Source organism: Dermacentor andersoni, chromosome 2, assembly GCF_023375885.2.
Source record: "Dermacentor andersoni chromosome 2, qqDerAnde1_hic_scaffold, whole genome shotgun sequence".
NCBI lineage: Eukaryota > Metazoa > Arthropoda > Arachnida > Ixodida > Ixodidae > Dermacentor > Dermacentor andersoni.
Genome location: NC_092815.1, coordinates 101,317,424 through 101,331,922, shown reverse-complemented (window position 1 = coordinate 101,331,922; position 14,499 = coordinate 101,317,424). Strand labels below are relative to the sequence as shown.

Here is a 14,499-nt window from a genome sequence, read left to right as displayed (position 1 = left end):
CGCAATGCGGATATTTGTCAGCGAGTTAATGCGTGTCTGCTCCACTATTTACTTGCATGCTAGGTCATACTGCACTTGCTAAGTCAACGGGCTCGTAATGCACTAAAATCAGTAATCTCCACAAACTTCGGCCCTCAACATTCATGCACGCGAGTGAAATACTATCACCGCTCGACACACGCACGTGTATACTTTCTATCGCAGCTTTGTATCGTTGTATGTTACTTGCCTCGCATAGTCGTGCTGTTACCGACGGTTCAAAGTCCGTCCGTGCAATTCTGTGTAACCATACTTTTCGTCTGGTTAGGCTCTGGTTGCCGCGCGCGATGCAAAATAACTTCTTGCCATCCTTCGTCCGGTTTCCGCACCCAACCGCACAGCAACAAGGCATTTCGGACCTCCCGGAACGAAATTATCGCAGCGATGTGCAAAGCACAACAGGCTAAACGCGCGCTCTTCGCCCGGCGCGCAGGAACTTTCATGGCGGCAAAGGGGCGGAGCAAGGTCACATGCCACCGATCAGCCTATCGCAGGCGTTGTCGGCTGGATCAAAGCCTGGCGGTACTTTTAAATGATTGAGGGACTTTACGTGGGTCGGACGGAGTGCGCTCTCTAGCGGCGGCGGCTCAGGCGAAGTAGCGCATGCACAGTGGGTCCGAAGCCCACGCCAGCGGTGGACGCGCTCGGCGCATTCCTGGTCTCTGCCGTCGCGCAGCGCTCCACTTTCCTCCTCATCATTTCGCCATGCTCTCCTTCTCCGCCTTCGTCCTTTGCTTCCGCTATACACCCTCCTCCACAGCTTTCCTGCTCGCGCCTCTCGCCCTCTTTCATCCCCCGCTGCGCTTCGCGTTCGCTCTTTCGTCCTTCGCTGTGTTTGTTCGCTCGGTTACGCCGATGCCGACGCTCAACGCAGGAACGGGCACCTAAGAGCTGTGTTCTAACACGCGCACAGACGCTGCAAACACTCGCGCCGTGTACCGCGTTGCAACTCCAACGGCAGCTCCACACTGTAAAAATGTTTACATCTTCAAGGCAGTTTGCTGGTCACGCGGGAAACACCTCTACCGTTAGGGCCTTAAAACATTTATAGAGGACGACAACGGAGCTGTAACTAGACGTGCAATGACAAAAGACGTAGTTGAAAACTATGTAATCATGCTGACAGCCTTGGGCGTACATAAATATCCGACAGGAGAATTTCACAGGGATAGATATGAAACTTTATTTAATGCACTTATTATGTCGCCATGGTACAGCAGTCATCATTTTTACTTGCAAGAAAAAGTTGAGAAACAAGATGCCATCATTGGTTTCCGCCAGCAATTTCATCTTGCCTCTTAAACTTATTTTTGTGAGGCCTTAACAGTAGGGGTGTTACCCGTGTGACAAGCAAACACCCTTAAGGGCGCAAAAATTTTTACAGTGTGCGATAGTGCAGTGCCGAAAGCGTGCGTCTGTAGCCTAAGACGGCAACTCCGCGTTTAAAATGGAAAGCGGCCAGGGCTTCGTCTGGATTGACTGCACCGTGAACCACGCAGAAGCTGCCTGTCATTCATGACAAAGAAATTTATCGAAAAGCCCCTGCGTTAACCAGGGGTGACGCTTAAAAAAAAATCCCGCTTCTGACGAAGTCTTCTTGCAGCGTCGGCCCTCTCTTGCTGATGGTGGCAACGCGTGCCTGACTTCACGTACTCGTTTAAGGTGCGGTTGCACATGGTTCGATACGAGACCGACAAGACACCGACGCCAACGATTGGCCGACTATTGAGCACAGTATGTCGTTGAGACCATTTTATCACACCGGCGCGACCACAACGCAACCGACGAAGTCGCGTTGTCGTATTGTGCGACGGGCTTTCGTGTCGACGGCACCGACAAAACCAACCTGCCGACCAACCGTCGACCGACCCCCGCGCGATCGGCTGCCGAACCAACAACGCGACAGCCGCAGAGCCCTCGCTTGTATATATATATATATATATATATATATATATATAGCGCTCAAAATGAGTCGGAGCGTGCTTTCAAAGTTGAAATGCACAAACTTCAACCCTCTCGATCAAGCCGTGCACAGGAAGTATGAGCCGATGTTGAGCCTGCACAGCGAAGGTTAGGCATATAACGGAGCCGTTCATTTAGTACTCCGGCTACCGGTGGACCTGAGCTGAAAAGCAGTTAGGCCGAAGGAAACTGCTTTTATAGTTCAGCTATGGCCTTAGCGGCTTGAAATGAACTACTCTTCACTTCGCACAGCGTACACACAATAAGCGCTGGAAGCGGTGACAGCGCTGTACCAACATCTGTACGTCCCGTTTACCGAAGGCTGCCAGTCACGTTCGCTATACGTAGATGGGTGGGTCTGCACGTGTTGTTATCCCGACACATGTTTTAATTCCAGCGATGCACTGTTTATCTCTACGTGAAGTGGGAAACAAGAGACGGTGCATTCGGTACAGCAGCATCAACAACCGCCTCGCTCAGTTACCAACGGCGTCAGCCATGGCATCCGCGTTTTCGCGAGGGTACACAGCCGACATTTGAGCGCTTATGCGAGCATAGTTTCCTCTAATAATACTTCATGAAAGCGCACAGTGTAACTATGATGCAGGTAAAGAAAACAAACAATAAGTAATAATAATAACTACTCGTAATATATATATCTGGTTCACAGTCGCCGTTGTTTAATGGGCTCGACGCTCACATTGACTCGTCTCAGGATGAAACAATGCGGATCATATGTTTTCACATTATTTCATATCAGCGATGCGACGCGTTTTCATATAATATTTGAAGCTAAAAACGCTCTGAAGCTATGTATGTTGATGTAAACAAATGTACCTTTTTGGTAAATGCGACGCGGAAGGATGCACTCGAAGGCTTGTTGAATATGCGAAATGTTTAATGAATGTGTAAACGAAACCGAATAAGCGAACTGCAAGGGCCAGAAATCAGCAACAGCAAATTCCAAGACAGCCGCGTCGGCAGACGGAACCTCAGCATTCTTTTATCGGCCACACTGTTAGCACAATAGCGCAGTCGTGCCTTCTCAAGTTCTCACCGAGTAGTCCGTGAGTGCTACATAACTTTCACGAACGACATGGTGCCGCGGAGAAGCCATTAATAATTAATCGCGATCCACGAAAGGCACAACCGACGCACGCTCAAGGTGGGTGCAGGTACACAAATCAAAAATCGAAAGTTCTGGCACCCTTCCAAAATGTTTCCAACGGCGTGCGCCAGAGGGCAGCACAGTGAAATAATAAAAACAAGAAGGTGAACTTGTCTGCCTAGGCGTACACGTCATGTTGTCTGTTTCTGCCAGTCAACGAATCGTCGAGCAGCCATGGCATGAACCGCACTGGCGAACGCTCAACTACATTCAAGAGAGAGACAGACAGAGAGAGAGAGAGAGAGATAATTTAGTGAAAAGCTTGAAATGCTACCCTGACTGTTCGCCTGACATGCTATTCCAGGTGCTTGGTGATAGTTATGGCATGTACATATGGTAACATAAACATACAAACCGCACATACACTCACAGACATGCACAAATGCAATAATTTAATTAATTATGGGGTTTAACGTGTCAAAACCACTTTCTGATTATGAGGCACGCCGTAGTGGAGGACTCCGGAAATTTCGACCACCTGGGGTTCTTTAACGTGCACCTAAATCTAAATACACGGGAGTTTTCGCATTTCGCCCCCATCGAAATGCGGCCGCCGTGGCCGGGATTCGATCCCGCGACCTGGTGCTCAGCAGCCCAACACCATAGCCACTGAGCAACCACGGCGGGTTACAAATGCAATAAATCTCTTCACAAAGTCTGGTTAAGGCTTGTGGCCCATAGAGACCGCTTTCGCACTCGCAGCGCGAAACACTCCGGTGGTGCTTTTCCACGGGGCAAAAATGTGCCGCATTTACAAGCTCGAGTAGCGCAGCAAGCGTTGTGCGGCCTTCAGAGATCGTCTCGATGACAAGATAGCGGCGGTCGTCACACATAACATGTTGCAAGTCCTTGTTTCTTGCCGTTACTCCATAGGTTACTCTGCCCGTCGCCAGGGCCTTCTTTGTTTCCTGACTCGTGACGGCACTGCCAGTGTGTTTGTGTAAACACTAATGCAGGGATGTGAAGGTAGCTGTTCGATATTCATGACATCCTTTCACGCCACTCTACCTGCCATTTGTCGAAGTCATGCTTTTCTTGTTGTTTATACGCTCGATCTTCGTTACGTAGTCATTATGTGGTCGGCGACTCGTGTGCGCTTTGAGTAACCGAAATTTAAACGCGCTAAATGTTCGGAGAAGATGCGAGGTTACGAATATGACATATTCGCTCAGAGAGGTGTCTAAACGAATAAAGATGAGGCCCGGGATAATGTGACGGTCCTGTTCCAATCCTATTGATTTCCGCGCTCAGGGAGCCACTTATACTCTAAAAACAGTTGCACCCCTTGGGGTGTATATCTGCCACACAAGGATAATCGTCATTTGTCTTGTCCACATTTCCTTTCTTTAACGCGGCGAGCCCGGTACTTTCCAGTAACGAATGGCATGCGCGTTATCAGCATGACATAGCATTCCTGACAGGAAAGTAACGAGCGCAGCGTTTTCAAGATAGGAAATGCAGGCAATACAGATGACGATTATCGTTGTGGCAAATATACACTCCAAAGGGTGTAAACTTTTCTTAGAGTGTACAGGGACAGCTATGCATACTTCGGCAATGGTCCGAGCTCCGCTCCGCTTATCTTATCACCGGGATCGGCCGGCAGTGAACGGTGGATGATAACAAAGGAATAGAATCGAGTTAAGCAATCCTTACATACAGATGTGCACCGGCGTGTTCGGTCTTGTCATGGTTCCGGAGGAAGACATTTCCTTCACGCGTCTTTCACGTGCCCACGTTGCCCACTGGCTATCTTCTGACATATGAGCTCAAGAATGCCAGTATATAGCGCCAGCCTTGCCCGCACTTTCACCATGAGCGAGAAACATCATACTAGACAGATTCCCAGCTTTCTGGTGATGATGTTAGGAAGCGGACATTCGGCGCTTCCAACGGTTTGGCCTACTGACGCTGCAGAGAGAGGCCAACGGGACGCGCTCGCTGTAAATCTGAGTGTACTTTATTCGGTTTGCTTTCCGCGTTTTGTTCTTCTAGTATATTTTTCAGCTGCAACAGTTCGACACGTAAAGAGAGAAACACTTTTGCGAGCTGCTCCTCACCGAGCCGCACGACCACTCTGCGGCAAGCATGAGTGAAATGACGTGTCGAGAGCCCTACAACTTTCCCATGGAGAGGGTGCATTCAATCTCTTTTGCTGTTTCTGTGGAGTGATGTCAAAGCGAAAACATGGGCCCCCTGAGTCAACAGAGAGAACGCTTTCAACCAACCTGTGCTAATTCACGGCCTTGTTACTCTTCCTATTTGTTCCACTTTCACTTATTATCTCTAACAGCCGCAACTAAAAAAAAAAAAAAAAAAAACATCCGTAGCCACGTCTTGCGCAATTTTTCTTTCTCTATGTAAGTTCCTTTCAGCGTTCCCGTCAGTATTAGCGGGTGCTTGAACATAGTTACGTGAATCTGGGACCTACAGATCTGGTCCTACAGGTATCGGTCTCACAGGACCTGGCCCCATATACATTGATTTTTCCGCTCCGACGAATTCGGAGGCGAGATCTATGGGGCCAAGGCTTACAAGAGCTGACCTTACAAATTTCGCCGTCGTATTCGTCTGATCAGCAAGATCAAAACGTCTCTTGCTACTCGTGCTTTAACTCTCACCACTACGACTCTGACTCGACGATCTCCCTCGTTAAAACAGCATAACTGGACCTCGCTGCAGGGCAATAACCTGCGAAAGTTCCCTTATTACCCGATAAATTTCTCATCGAAGGGGGATCGGGGTGTCGTCTTTACCTGCCATCCTGTAGTCGTCTTACTACCGAGTTCCTTTTGTATCGCACTCTAGTCGATGTGTTTCCTGTCTCTTCTCATTCATAACAGGGACAAACAGAGAGAGGGAGAGAGGAAGACAGGGGCATTAGCCAGTCAAGAGTCCGGGAATGGAAAGAAGAAAGAGAGGGATATTATATATATATATATATATATATATATATATATACAGAGAGAGAGAGAGAGAGATAGAGAGAGAGAGAGAGAGAGAGACGTGCACAGACAGCACTAGTCAAAACCACGAGTCAAAGGCACTCGCACAAACCACACGTTCTCAGAAAGCACAAATGTGCCTTCACTGTCTTATGAGCCAATGATCGGTGGGGACAGTGTTATAATTGTCTATTCACTCAGAGGACGCTCACGTAATTTCCCGAATGCGTTGGACATAGATTGTCTTCGTGCTTCAAATCGAGGACATTGGCACAATAGGTTGTCAATGTTCTCCTCGAAGCCGCAGACATCACATGGAGGACTGTTGGCCATTCCAGTTAGTGCTGGACAAGCTTTTGTGGAGGCAACTCCCAACTACAACCGGCACAGCAGAGACGCTTCGCGTCGGTGCAGTCCCGCCGGAGGTCCGAGTTGCAGCTATGGGTTGAGTCTGCAGTCTGGTGCATCTTGTATATATGTGCGGTATTTCATTCAGCTAACGAGAATGTGCATGCTAGAACGCGAAGCTGTTTCGCAGCCTCTGTACTTGATAGAGAAATGGGGACGCAGCGGTTTTCTTGGTTTGATGTGCAAGCTGCCTTATCTGCGTCATCATTTCCAGTGATACCGCAATGGCCTGGTATAAGTTGAACAGAGATATCATGGCCTTTTTCTCCCAAGCGATGGCTAAGTTCCGCGATTTCGCACGCCAGTTGAACGTTAGTTCGATGTCGGAGAAACGACTGCAAACATTGTAAGGACGGCCTTAAATCGTAGAAGACGGTCCATTTTCCAGGACTCTCTGTATTAATTCCATGAAGCCCAACGCGGAGAGCCGCGAGGTACTGATATGGGAAGTCGTGAAGCGTTGGATTATTCCCCCTTGTTGGTATAACTACAGCGCCACCAGAACTGGTTGATGTAGTAGAGCTATCAGCACAAAGGGTGTCCCACGTAACTTGAGCAAAACATTAAAAATATGCATATACCACGTAGCTGGACAGAACCGCAAGGTAATGTTCTTTGCCGTCGCTAGGAGATACTCCGATTATTTCTTTCATTCCGCCTGATAAAATAATTAGTCTTAATTAATCATAACCTTCTCAAGTTGTGTAATTAGATTAAAAGTCTCAATGAGAAAATTGTAGAGCTACATGAAAAACTCCCGATACAGCTTTCTGTTGCTCAATACGTGCTACATAAAAGCGTTTTTCCAACGCCCAAATAAGAATGTCGTCGACAAAACGGACAAAGAATTCGCATACACGGACAAAAAGTTTGTGATATCCCGACACCTAAAAAAGAAAGAAAAAAAAGAAAGAAAATTCTAAGAATTCTTAGTAAGGAATGGCACTACTACAGGGATATCCGTGCACACATATGTGGACGCTCAACAAGAATGTTCCGATTCCTCGTTGGGCGCCGATGTAATGCCGGTGTAATGGAAGGACGTCGATGTAGTAATGTTCATGGCGCGCTTGTTCGCAACAACAGATTTCCACCTATATCAGTCTTAGAGGAAATTGCCCGCGTACATGGTGCCAGGGTGGCCGTGATAGCACTCAATTAGAGACGTTAGTTCTGTTGTCAGTCCTTCCGTAGGCAACTGACAAGGCAGCATCCCATTTCCATGCCGCCAGCAAGGAAACTGATAGCATGCAACAGCAGGTCATGCAACAAAGGAGAATCAGCTATAACGCCACTATACTACATGCATTAGTGTACGGCTCTTAATGTATCTTTACATGTGACAACTGCAATTAGCGTCATAATTATTGATTTACTTATCTTCGAGTAATGCTACTCTCAGAGATATGCGTTGGTACCTGTCCTGCCTTAGCCGACTCCATCTTATGTATGCCAATTTCTTATGTAAACGCTCCATCTAATCTTTTACCGAATCTATTTGCATTTCATTTTCCTTGACGCACGTTCTGCTCCTACATCGACCGCCGTTACCTTTACTTGCCCTACTCTATACTCCTTAATTCCTCTTAAGTTCAACTGGAATATTAGAGGAAACCGTGTTCGCTCTCTAATTCATGCTATAGTCTTCCTATATTTAACGTTATGACTATTGCTTTTCGTTCCGTCGCTCGTTTGAACAATGCGAGGGCGCGTCTAACCCACTGCTACATGTTTTATTGCTCTAGCAATTATATGGACACTTCAGGCGAATATTTGCCTTCGTCATCGCCGTGAGGTTCCACGTAAAGCCGTTGTTTGCTGTTGTTGCGAGTAAAAGCGTGCGAGGGTGAGCCGAGAAGGATGGTGGCTCGATACGCGCCGTTCTGCGCAGGCGCTGAGCCGTGCTCCCTACAGGGAAGCAGAAATAGCGCCCTTTTCCTCTGCGACCTCTCTCCCTCTCTCTCTCTCTCGTTCCCACGCGTGCCCATTATTGGAGGTCACGTGATCAAATGCGCGCCAGCGGGGTTGTGGGGGGTGGGGTGCGGGGGGTGCGATGAGAGCCCGCGTCTTCTCTTCCACCCCGCCCGTGGCCACTCGTGTTTGTCGGCGCGGCTGAGCGCATGCGCGGGCTCCCCCACGCCATATCTTGGAGGTAATCCAGCTGCGGTGGGTGCAAAGCTGGGGCGAGCCATGGTGGTTGATCAATCGACGTGCGCTGTTTTTACGCGCGCCTAGTGTTGAAGGTCGTCTAATCACGTGTCGGACACGCGTTGAAGCGATAGGTAGCCCGAAGCGTTCGATCCCCGAGGCGGACGCTCTTCATCACACCAGCGTTGTGACAGCGAGTGTTCGCGGCCATCAAGTGAAGTATGTTCATGCTTACCTGTGCGCGCGTGACAGCGTGATTGTTAATTTAATTAGGAAGCGAATGTTTACTGAAATTTATACGGCCGGTAAAGCTAAGAACCTCGTTTCGTGTAGCTGTCTTATACATTGCTATCGCTATCAATCCTGCGCCTCCCGGGCGATACTGCGACTCTTTTTAAAGCGGCTCAATTTCCATACGTTCAGTTCTCGGTTCGTATTATGCTCTCGCACAAGCATGACAGCACTCAAGTCGTTACGATAAGCTAGAGCAGGGCATTCAGTTCATTCACCCAACGATCAACGGCGTCTCGCGCGCCGCGCCATATACGCGTGGGAAAAAAAAGCGTGCCACGCGTAAGAGCAGTGAACGAGTCGAGACTACTTTGGATTCAAAGCGACCACTACGTGTACAGCGACAGATACGTGCACGTGTGGCGTCTGCCCGTCTGGCGCATCCTTCCGTACGCACTTGTCGAGTGAGTTTTCTGTGTGCTTACTGCTTCTGTTTCGGTCTATACCCTCCACCGCGGACACTTATTTGTTCACTTTGTTTACGTTCGATTTTTATTTTCAAGCAGATTTCGCGCTTAAATGCAGGACTGCCGTAGAGTGACAACGAGGTGCGGCGGCGCGCGCAGCGCAGACGCATAAAATGATCGCCATAACCAGAATGAGTCTCGTCTGGTGGGTTGGCGAAAGATAAGCGCTCACACGAGGGCGGCTGCGAAGGAGCGCAAATACATGGCAGTTCCGTCAAGGGGTTGTAAAAGAAAGCGTCCCACGCCTCGATCCGCTGCCTACGTTCCTGCTTCCCTCAGCTGTGGCATAGCTTAGCGAGCGTGCAGCCCCTGCTCCGTAATAAAGGATCTGCGAGGCCATTAACGTGAAGTCAAAGGTGACACGATAGACTCCCGTGCTGTCCGGCCCGCCTTGTCTTGAGCGTCTCTATCTGGCCTCAGCTGGTGGCCATCTGTATATGCGGAGTGTGCGTCACGTTCAGACGGATGGGCCGACTTCGGGCCAAGGGCGCCGGTATAGCCTGTCGCGGTTGCTCCTTATACAGCAGGCGTATTGCACAAATAACACAATGATTAAACCTCTTAACTGTGGCTAAGAACAGCTTTCGGACCATCTTATACGCATTCTGTAAGCTGGCGTGTGTGCCCTGGACAACTTGGTTGCTCCAGTCAAGGCGGCCGGCCATTACCAGAAGCTGTGGCAGGTAGCTTAGCGAGCCTGCAGTTACTGGGTGTTTCTGCGAAGGCCTTTGTAAATTTTCTAAGATCACCTGTGGCATATAGAACAATTCCAATCTTTGAGATGTATTGCTCAAAGAGGCGGACATTTTTTGCACGAGAAGTCGAAATGCATAATTGAAAAATTACTAAAATTCACTCGTCAAGTTTTAACTAATTATCTTACGGCACATATTGCAATTTTAGAACTGTAGCTGGGGAGTTCACTAGGCGGATCCACTTGGAACCAATTCTCAGGATGACACCAGCTTAGAGATATTAATTCCTGAACTTGGCAAATGAATAGATTGGTGGTCCAGTTGCCTCCGTGCTTCAATGCATAAGACGGTGTTTTGTTACAAAAGTAGCTAGAATGACAGTACATTTCTACGGCCAAGTTTGAAGGCATGCATCCTCGAAAATGGTGCCATATTGTGATGGTTGGGGTCGGGCTTGAAATAGAAGGTAGCTGGCCCATGCCGTCGTCCAACTCATCCACGCTAAGGACGTTGTTGAAGGGAAGGACTGCTTCTTAGCGAGAACGAGGAATATGCGATTTATTTACAGCATCTGCATGAGAACGTTACAGTTCATCAGTCTAACATGACTGAAAGAGGAATGCACACTGAGGAGCCACAAACGGCTCCTTAAATACACTGTGTCCTCCCTAGATCCCTAAGTGAGGGAAAACGGCCGTTCGACCAAGCGCAGCGTCCAAAGTCATCGTAGCCGACCCGCCTTTGAGGGGGAGGGTTCACGCACTCACTTCCACACCGGTTGCACTGATCACACCGAGGTGAGCGGGTTCTCGCAGACAGGGTGCTTGACCCGAGCAGGCGCCTCTTTATCCCAGAGTCGACGCCGCAGACGATGGCCGCCGCGTCTGTCCATTCTAAGCTGCGTGAGACGGCACCACCAAATGTCTTCTTCCAGGAATTCCCCCGCTCCAATCAGATCATGACGGTGTCGGCGTACACACTAAGAACACTTGCACCGCCGACTACGTCCAGACATCTCGGCGCCGTCCCCCGTGCTGACGTGGCGCATTCGTGTCCTCACAAAGCAGGTCGTCGCCGCAGACCTGCTGGCGTCGAAGGGCTGTTGACTCGCGCATTGTAGTCTTCACAAAGAGAGTCATCGCAGCGGGCTAGGCAGATTTCGTCCTTTCAAAGCGAGTCGTCGCAGCAGACGTGGTGGCGCCTTTCCGCCGTGGATGCTTCCCGGAAGAGCGCCAGCCCCCGCCGGTCAAACGTAACAACATACATAATTTTATTCACGTGGATATGCCTTGCAGTCTCACCGGCTACAATGTGTAAATTGCAATATACGTGCCGCGAGCTAACTGTTTAAATGCTCACTTACCTATATTTAGTAATTATGCATTTCAGCGCCTCATGCAAATAATGTCCTCCTCCTTGAGTAATTCAGCTTAAGGACTAGAATTATCTTATCCGTCACAGGTGAAATTTAAAGATTGCTAAAGTCTTCGCAGAAACACTGAGTACGTTGTCCTACGGACATGAAACGTGTTGCCGCTAACATTCACACTCTCGTCCTCGTGTTTGTGACAGCCCAGAAATTTTGGCGGTCGACGTAGCGACATCGACGACATATTCTTCAATCAGGCGTTTTTTATGCAGTTGTTCTGTCTTTTCATCGCTAGTAGCCCGCACTCGATGCCACATATAAATTATGCGTGTCTACGAAGGCTTTCTGGTTCGTTCTTTCTCTGAGATACGCGCCTACACGATCCAGCTGTCTTCGAATAAACGTGGCGCACATCTACGCGAAAACTGCCGCCGTCTATGCATACGCGTACATGGACGACAGCTCAGTGACTGGCATGTAGTGCTGCCAGGTGAAAATGGGCAATTTGCCATTGATTCGATACCCGCTGCCGGCCACGAGGGAAATTTACTTATTAACGGATGACTTTCGTTGAATTATAGCGTCTTACCTTTCGGTTAGCACTGACCTCCACTGGATTCGCATGAACTTTGCTTGTACTCTGGATATCCTCTCTCGAACCCCCTCACAAACGTAAGAAGAATTATTTCACCTTTCCACAAAAGTTTAATGCCGCAACGTCAGCTTCGGCGACCTCCTGCACAATCGGGGAGAAGGGAGACTTTGGCCCGAGAACAGGCGTTTCGAAGTCGGCTCGGAATTTCCACGCAAGGGATGTGGTTATCTCCGTTAAACAATACAACGTGGCGGAAAGCGTATCAGCCGTCACCACAACGCAACCCTATCTGCAGTCTCCTGTTTGTGCAACAGAGGACGCAAGCAGGATATGTGCGCACTCCATCCTGATATGCTTTGCTTTGACGACAGGATATTGCTACGGGAACTTCAGTGGTCCACGCATTTCTGTGAGCATCAAGAGCGCCTGAGCTAAACACACACAGACAAACAAACACAGGAAACGCAGCAGTCTTCTGGGATGTTGCGGAATCGGAGCCCACATTCCAGCCAATTAGACGAACACGCCGCGGCGCCCGTAAATCCGGCTCTTGTGGAACCTTTTCGCAGCCTTCGTGCATCGGCCTTACCGCCTACACTGGTACCGTCCCTTGAGGAGATGTATACTCATAACACATTTCCTTCTGCGATATAGGCGCACCTTGTAATCTGAGCGCTTGCGTGCCTAAGATTGAGAGAGAGCGAAACAAGTTCATGGGAAGATGGAGGATCGAAGTGATGATCATGCAGGTGGCCGAACAAGGAGTGTCGACGAAGTCAACATTTTGATTAAGGGGCTTGTCTTCTTTGTGATAGCAACTGCTTTTCTTAGCACACACGCACGCACGCACGCACGCACGCACGCACAGACAGACAGACAGACAGACAGACAGACAGACAGACAGACAGACAGACAGACAGACAGACAGACAGACAGACAGACAGACAGACAGACAATTACAAGCATAGGTGTGAACTGTGGAGGTGAAATATAGGCCCATCAGGATAATAAACGGGAAGGTCTGCCAATCTGTGCAGCGCACACAAAAGTCACGTTTCTGCTTCGCTAAAGAAGCCACTTCATGTTGAACGCAATAAAAGCCAAACTTGCCTGAAATGCCGACGTTCTTCACATGCAGAACAAGTTGTTTGAACGTGAAGTTTCCGTCATTAACACAGAGTTCTCGTTTGTATTTTGTTGTGCATGCGTATAATTAAATTACCTCACTTGGAGACATGAGTTGGAGCAACACATGGCTCACAGCGCCCAATTGGGATTCCGTAAGGATGTTATAGCGTGGAATATTCTTTGGGACGCGCAGTCGGCTGTCAGTGTGTGGAGTCTGCTGGCGTGCTCCGGTTGCACAGGCATGCATCTGCGATTTTGCAAAATTTGCGAGTGCGAGAGAGAGAGATACGCACTTTAATGAAAACTGGGAAGGTTTGCATGGCGGGACGCCTAGCATGCTTCCCCAGGTGATTGCAAATATACCATGGATAAAGCACGTAGGCCTGTTAGTCTGGAAAGCGTTTTCGAATGTCAGTTACTACTGTGCATCTTACTCACACGCATGTAATCAGTCACCTCAGGTATGGTTATTCTCTTGTCCGAGCTTCTTCTGAAATGTAAATCTATGGGCAGTCACGACAGTTCTCGAGTATAGGTTATTTACTCCGTGCAGCGAGCAGGATTTCTTGGTATTTGCGGGATACCTTTCCTTTAAAGGTCATGCTAACGCGCTTCTTTGCGGTTGGGCCATCCTGTTTGTAAACACAAAGACGCAGAGCATTATAGCGCTTCATTTCGAACCCGATGGCAAACAACACGGCGTTATTTGCCAACATTCATTCAGACATCTAACTGAGTGATCTGTCATGGTGAAAGATCCCTATGACCTCAAACGGTTGGTTGCTGTTGGCGACATGAAAATGGATGACCCATCGTGCGGTTCTACAGAATGTGAAGAGTGTGACGCACGTCACATTTTTTTAGAAGAAAATTGATACGAATAGAGAAGGAGATGTTGGGGCCACAATATGTGTACTGGCTATACCTTGACGCATTAACAAAATGAAGACTCAGTTCTAAATTAGCAGACATACCTTGACAAGCGCAATGGTGCTATACAAAATTTGTGCACACGAACATAACATGTCAAGCGTATACCTAATGAGCACACCTGTTCTGACCACAATTAGAGTAGCAACGCAGCACAAGAAAATCGAACTCAGTCAGCCCTGCTAGGAGATCTATAAAAAAGAAAAAGAAAGAAAGAAAGAAAGAAAGAAAGAAAGAAAGAAAGAAAGAAAGAAAAGTGACCAAAGGGAAATTCTTGCCAAGTATCTCAGCACTTGTATTAAAGCACAGATTTTAAGAAATTGAGCATTCTCGAGAAAATTTCTTGCGTCAGCC

General features: G+C 48.5%; 1 protein-coding gene across 1 annotated transcript in view; it reads right to left on the bottom strand.

Annotated features, from left to right (window-relative positions):
* The window catches only part of LOC126541527 (uncharacterized), a 73,483-nt gene extending 61,210 nt beyond the window's left edge, over positions 1-12,273 (bottom strand). Inside the window, exon 1 of the mRNA XM_055076716.2 lies at positions 12,082-12,273. The gene's annotated coding sequence lies outside the window, so the exon portion shown is untranslated. The remainder of the gene's footprint in view (positions 1-12,081) is intronic.
* Positions 12,274-14,499: the final 2,226 nt, after the last annotated feature.